Here is a 7,581-nt window from a genome sequence, read left to right on the forward strand (position 1 = left end):
AGTTCTAGTTCCCTTCTTAGCTTGTGCTGCCATCAACTCAATAAAGACCTTTTCATCTCTAGTTGTCCATCTTGCCATCTCTATGTGCTTGGCCTCCCTACTCTCAGTTGTAGCCACTTGCTTACCCTTCTGAGAAGATGCCATCTATATCTAATGCAATATTGATCAAAAAATATCTCTCTCTCTCATTAAAGAAAGGGAATAGATGGAGACACAAGAGAGAGAGCAAGAGCTAGACCATTATTCAATCCTCTCTCTCTCCCTCTCATTAAAGAAAGGGAAGAGATGTGGAGACACAAGAGAGAGAGAGAGAGCGAAAGCTAGACCATTATTCAATCCCCTATCTATCTATCTATCTATCTATCTAGTTAGATAGATAGAATTTCATTGAAATTGATTTTTTTCAAAGTCACAGAGTACCAAAACATTTAATACCCCCAAACAATTAATAATTAATACCCCCCTCCTTTTCCAAGTCTCAATATACCTCCAACCCAGGCAAGCAGCTGGAGAATGGTCACCTTGTTGGCGGCACTGAAAAAGCTCCAATGCGGTTGGTAGAGAACTTGATAATAGTATCGAAAAGGAGGTAGAAAAATCTGAATCTGCCTCGTTCAAGATAGCAGCTAGAAAGGATGTAGAAATTGATAAAAGTTTGGGTTTGTTTTTTGGGGGAGGTGAGGATTTTGCCTTAAAAGCTTTTGAAGAGTTCAAGAGCAAGAAGAAGGAAGAGAGCTCAAGAAAAGGGTAAACTGGAAGAGAGAAATGGGATGAGGATGGTGATAACCTGGATGAGCTAGATTAGATTTTCTCTTCTGCTTGTACCTTTTCTCTCATTTTCAGTTTGTCATTATGTTCTTGGTCTAGGTTTCATTTGCCGGAGGAGTTAGCCTGTTATGTTGTCTGGTGTCCTTGTCTGTTATTAGCTGGTGTAAGGAGGGTCTAAGTCAGTTTGCTTCTCTCGGGTGATTTCTTATCACCTTCCCATGTATTTCTTTTTTACTTTAATAAATTTTCTCTTTACCTTTCAAAAAAAAATTGTTATAATCTCAAAAATAAATAACATAAATATATTTCAAGAGTCATGTATAAAATAGCTAGGTGTTTAATCAACGCGACCCTCCATGGGTGTCTTATTGCCAATGTGTTGCCTTAACAATTATGCACACTTGCACAGTACTCACTTGAAGGAGCTTTTGAGGCTCAAGGCTGGTGCTTTTACTTCTCTCAGTTGATGTCTCAAGGGCCATGGAACTTTGATGTTATCTCACTTCAACTAATTATCACACATTCAGACTACAATCTATAAGTCGCTCTAATACAAGGTGAGTGATCTTGAGTCCTTGTAACAGGGAAAAGCAGTACAACTCTGAGGGAGTTCCCTTCTCCTATGGACCTTAAATAACTCAAGACAATAGTTCCATAGCTATTTGTAGATACATGTCCTAAACCAATTGATCCTGGATTGCCTAAATTAATCAGCAACAATTGAAGCTTAGTTCTTTTTAAATTGTGCCCAGGCCTGAACTATATACTTTCTTTGGTGTATTTTATCTTATTTTAAGTATGGCAACTCAATCCTTTTTTCAGAAAAAATGAAACAAGTATCTATTTTTCTTTTCTAATGCAGATGTGTACTTCTGAGTCAAGTAATATTAGTAACATTCTCAGACAAAGATAAGTTTTAAAGATAGTTTACTACTGAGTCAAGTAATATTGGTAACATAGTCATGATGATCCTATTCATTGAGTGGATCTTAATGCTTTCATCCACGGATTGTAGACCCACACACTGTAGATGTGGATGGGAAACAATACTCAGCAAGACACATACTAATGTGGCCCTTGATTACCCCCAAAACCTGAGAAGATTGCAATAATTGGGGGTGGGTACATAGCTTTGGAGTTTGCTGGCATTTTAAATGGTTTGAAAAGTGAGGTGCATGTGTTTATCCGGAAAAAGAAAGTTTTAAGAGGCTTTGATGAAGAGGTGAGAAAACCAGAGAAAGATTAGTTTTATTTGGTTAATGCTTATGAAGGTTTCTATTTATATTTATTGGATTGATGATTATATGGTTTATGGGAGATGGTTAATGTTGGCCCTTCAACCATTTGTTGGTATAATGGTATCTAAATTCATTAATAATGAATTAATAATAATATGAAATTTAAAAGCATGCCATATTTTACAATCTATGATGCACCCCAATATGCTAACTAACGGATAAAGTATTAGTGACTCTGGAATCTCTGTAGCAATTCTTTTGCACAACTCATCACGACTACTGATAACCCAGTCGGCCATCCTTACAACTCTTTGACCTCCACCTGCAATGGCTGAACTGCACACCAATTCCCATATAATACTAAATTTCAACAACATTTTGTTGCTAAAGTTTCCAGAAAGGCAAAATAAGTTAAGTGGCACAGGAAATGAACCGAGAATGCCTCATAAAAAGGGTCAAAAGACATGAAGCACATTGGGAAGAGATGCTCCCTAAACGGAAACAATCAACCTCCAAATTTCTGGAATTAGGATGATCAAACAAAATTTCATCATGTTTTCCGACCAACAAAATAGATTCCAGTCTTGAAATATGGTTGTAATTTAGGTAATCCTGGTGATTTTGGTGTGGGAGGGGTGGTAAGGGATGATGAAGGAAGAATAATATTGAGCTTTTCTGGGGCTTTCAGTTTCATATGGAAGTAAAATGACTAACCTATGGAAGGTAGATGAAAACACTAATATTGACTCCTGAATCTCTTTTATATGGTGGTTTTGAATCTCTTTTGAGAGCTGGTTGTCATCAACTTTTAGAAGCATAAAAACAAGCTTCAATGAAACAAGAGGTTGGTTAAATGTTAAACATGAAACAGAGGCTGGTTGAACATTGAAAACAATAAACATTCTCTCTAATCCATGAATGGATCGATGGAAACCTTCTCTCTAATCATGAAACAGAGGCTAGATGAACATTGAAAACACAAAAAACACTGAAACATAGGTGGGATTAAAGGTTAAAGGTCATACCTGTAACAAGTGGGAGATCAGAGATCTTCAGAAAAAACTTGGATCGTGAGAGTCGCCTCTGTAAAGAAGAAGAAGAAGAAGAAAACCAGTGAGATAGCTGGCACGACTTCTGAAGTTGGATCGTGAGATAGCTGGCACAAAGTGAGAAAAAACGAAGATTCTCACCTGAAACTTGATTGACGCCGGAGAACTTTTGGACTGTTGTAGGTGATAAGGAATAATCGAAGGGGAAGAAGAAAAAACCAATGTTCAGAGAACCAGACCGGGCATCAACCTGGTAAAGGCAGAGAGGTTCACAGGTCAGAGTTCCCACAATAAAAACAAATACATCAACAATCCAATAAAGTTCAAGACTCAATCCTAATTATAACCACTGTAGTCGAATAGGACTACAATCAGTCCTACGTACAATGTGAAATAATCAAGAAAAGATTGAGAAAGAAAGAAGGAGAAGACGAAGAGAAGAAGAGAAGGAGAACTCAAAGAGGAGATTTCAGAAAACAGAGAAAGAGTTGACTATCTTGTCGCCCCACTCTATAATTTATATTAATACTCAAATAAAAAGTGAAAGGGCTGAATTACCCTTACTGCTTACATGGCAAAAGAAATAATGAAAGAACTAATAAACTATCAACTGAAATAACTACCAATTATAATCACAAACTAACAAACACAGTGGGGACCACATCACTGTTCTCTACACTCCCCTCAAGTTGGGAATAGATGCCTGTCATTCCCAACTGGCTATTTCTAACTTCGTCTTTGAAACTACCTTGGTGAGAAGATATGCAAGTTGCACGTTGGAGGTGACAGACATCTATTCCCAACTTGCATCCTTCCACTCAGGTACTAACAAGACTTCCTGCACTGTTCTAGGAATGGGAATATCAGCAATGGATACTAGAAAGGACTTGTAAGATGGAGACAAATGATCATCATAAGACAAGAACTGGGAAATACAGTGAGTTGTAGATGAGGTGCAACGGTGTTTGCCGTTACGGACTGCAATGGGGAGGTCAAGGTCATCCAATGGAGATGAGGGCTCAACAAAAGGGGGTGAAGGCTCAACAATTGAAGGTATCTCATTTGTAATGGAAGATAACGAAACTGTAGTACCTGGATCTGGATCCGCAAAAGGAATTGGGTTGGCCTGGACTGCTAATGACCGAAATCAACCTGCCTCCACCATCTGTGATAAACTCTCAAATCCTAGCACCTCTGGCAATCCTCCCCACTACACTCATCTTCAGTGATTGGGACAGATCTGATGAATGAACCCCCACCTCACTACTCTCCCCCTGAGAAGAAACCCTATGATAATAAGGTACATCCTTAAAGAAAGTGACATCCATAGAGACAAACCTCCTCACAGAAATATGTTCATAGCAGCAATATCCCTTTTGAGTTTGTACATAACTAAGGAAAATGCATTTTGAGGCTTTAGGATCAAATTTGGAACGGCCTAATTAGACTAGCATAAGAACTCCTAGGTTGGCTCTAATACCATGTAATCGAATAGGACTACAATCATTCCTAGGTACAATGTGAAATAATCAAGAAAAGATTGAGAAAGAAAGGAGAAGACAAAGAGAAGAAGGGAAGGAGAACTCGAAGATGAAATTTCAAGAGAGAGAGAGAGAGAGAGAGAGTTGACTAACTTGTTGCCCCACTCTATAATTTATATTAATACTCAAATAAAAAGTGAAAGGGTTGAATTACCCTTACTGCTTACATGGCAAAAAAACTAATAAACTACCAACTGAAATAACTGCTAACTATAATCACAAACTAACGGACAGTGGGGACCACATCACTGTTCTCTACAACCACCATCATCATAAAGGCATTTCAAGAATATCATTTCAAAAATTATAATGCAAATATGATGAACTAAACTAGATTTCAATTTTCAACTATTTTAGTATCATGTTATCACTATCACTATTCTAAGTTCACCTAAATTCAAAATATCAATATTACCTAAATTTTCAGCTATTTCAATATCAATATCACCTAAATTCAAAATATGAAATCAAATTATTAAAGTTTAAATTTCTATTTCAAGAGTTCAATAGTGCTTAGGCTAACCTGCAATACTGAACAACTAGGTGTGTATCTTGGCCGAATTTGGTGGACTGAAAGCCTGAAGCAAAGATGAAATTCCAGCCTGAACCAAAAACCAAACCTGTAACAAAACTATCAGTAATTAATTAATTTCAATTACAAGAATTAAAAAATAAATAAACATTATAAATAAATGACTAAATGTTGCAGAAATCAGATTCAAACTTAAAGAAAAAGAAGTCAGATTCAGACGGTAGGAGGAGGAGAAGGAAAGGTGGAAGAAGACCAGGAGAGGGCGGTGAACAGAGCACCGCCGCCGCCGCCAAAGAAAAGAAGAAGAAGAAGAAGAAGAGGACACCGGCCGGCGGAGATGGAGGGACGCGCGCGGTGAACAGAGTCCACGGGCAGGAAGAAGAAGAAGAAAAAAAGACTAAAGAGGAGGGGAGAGACTACCTGGCGTCGGCGGCTAGGCGCTGGTGGTGGTGGCTGGAGTCACTGGTGACTGACTGGACTTAGGTTAGGTTTGAAGAGGAAGAAGAGAATCCGAAATCAATCGAAGAGGGTTTATTTTTGGCGGGGATTGGGATTTTAGTATTGGAGCTGTTTAGCCCAATTTTAAGTTTTTTTGTCTTTTTGTACTAAAAGTGAAAATGTTAAAAAACGGCCGATTATGCAAAACTGGGACCGGTTCGCCGATTGAATCGGTCAGGCGAACGGTTTTTAAAACACGGTTTTAGGGATATATCCGGACCGACCAGGGGCCAGATTATGGTTCAACTAATCAATCCGATCCAATTCTCAGAACATTGGAAAAAGCAATAACTGAAGGAGTAGGATTTATCGGGTGAGTGTTAGAGCCTAACCCAAAATAGCCCGGCTCGGGCTCGGGCTCGGGCCAGGCTATTTTGGCAAAGCTCGAGCCCGGCTCGAATTTTATGCGGGCTAGGCTTTTTGGCCCGAGGTTAAGCCTGTGGGCCAAAAAGCCTATTCATGCCCATCTGGGAGCCGGGCCAAGCCGGTCATGAACATATCTAATTACCAACGACTTGAAATTTTAACTCTCAGATTTTTATTGACGGGTTTGTCACAAGAATCAAAATCGATGGGAAGATTCTAATTGATGCTATTTTGATTCATTTGGAGGTTAGAATTCAAAATTAACCAAAAGTTTCAATTTTGAGAAAATCTATGATATGGGAAGAGTTTTGACCGATCAAAATCCACTGATTAATTTGGATAAATAACACCAATTTTACTCCTAATAAAAAATCAAATTTTGACTTTTATTATTACTTTTTGAATAGATTGACAAAATTCATATATAAAGATATGAAAAGGGAAATAAAACATGAACAAAGAAAGAAAAAAAGGCAAAAAAATTAACTACAAATAACTCTTTTCATGCAAAGTGGCCCTAAAATCCTCCCTTGTGGTTTCGGCTTTGAAGTAGAGATCCATTACAATTTGCAAACATGTATGGCAACGGGGTAGGATAGGTAACTGCCAAAATTGCTCTTTCCATTCTTAAATCCACATAACATCTCAATCCTATTTAATTTTTTCTTTCAATTTCCAAAACCTGTCATATCCCAAACTCATCATCACATAAGTGAAATATGATGGCCTCTAAAACAAAAATTGTATAATAGTGCATTTCAGCCACACGTTGGGGACATATATTTACATCCCATGTGTGTATGTTGTTATTCATGGAGAGATGTTCCCAATGTATGGTGGGATGTGTAGTGAGATCAGTGTGAGGAGCATTCTATGAGAAATAAATCCCAATTTGTTATAAGCTAGCAATGAAAACATTAATAATGAAACACAAGGGGGAGGATAATGATAGTAATAATATACCCAAAAATTTCTATAAACTTTTATGTATTTTTTGTTTTTTATATTTTATATTTTATATTATTAATCGGGTGTAAAATGCAAAATCAAAATTCGATTACATAAACATCTCACCCAAATATGTGATAATTGGATTGAATTGTGAAGTTTGAGGTATCACTAACAAACCTACCTGCTCGGTAGGGATATTGGATCGGATTCAAATCAAGGTATATCCAAATCCGATCCAATACTATTAACAACAGATCCGATTGCATCTCATAAACATGGATTTGAATATGAATCCCATGAGGAAGTCAGACATTTGGATCTAATTCGTTACAATTTAATTTTAAAAATAATAAAATATTAAATATATATATAACAATTGAAATAAATAAAGCAAAAAATTATATATATACATCGGATCGGGTAGGGAGTGATCCGAATTCAATTTTGTTTTTTATCAGATCTATTATTTGGTCTGATCTGATCCAAAGATTTGACTTAGGGATATCTGAACTTGACAAAAAAGGATCAGATTGGATCATGGTTTGATCATTTTGCATCCCTGTTGCTTGGATAGATTCTTCATTTTATAATGTTTTAATTTTCTAATGTAACTTTTTTTTGTTAATTTATCAAAAAAT

The 7,581-nt window shown here is 37.0% G+C and overlaps 1 protein-coding gene across 6 annotated transcripts in view; it reads right to left on the reverse strand.

Moving 5' to 3' along the window:
• Window positions 1-5,706, reverse strand: part of NOF1 (U3 small nucleolar RNA-associated protein) — a 114,912-nt gene extending 109,206 nt beyond the window's left edge. For 4 of the 6 annotated variants that reach the window (XM_088959284.1, XM_088959282.1, XM_088959279.1 and 1 more), the window contains exons 1-4: window positions 5,549-5,706; window positions 5,120-5,216; window positions 3,197-3,305; window positions 3,032-3,089 (exon numbers count right to left, since the gene is read on the reverse strand). The gene's annotated coding sequence lies outside the window, so the exon portion shown is untranslated. The remainder of the gene's footprint in view (window positions 1-3,031; window positions 3,090-3,196; window positions 3,306-5,119; window positions 5,217-5,548) is intronic. The other 2 variants (XM_088959283.1, XM_088959281.1) reach the window with 1 other exon arrangement.
• Between the last annotated feature and the right edge of the window lie 1,875 nt (window positions 5,707-7,581).

This window comes from Nelumbo lutea, chromosome 8 (assembly GCF_056320005.1).
Source record: "Nelumbo lutea isolate HS-2025 chromosome 8, American lotus-T2T, whole genome shotgun sequence".
Taxonomy (NCBI): domain Eukaryota; kingdom Viridiplantae; phylum Streptophyta; class Magnoliopsida; order Proteales; family Nelumbonaceae; genus Nelumbo; species Nelumbo lutea.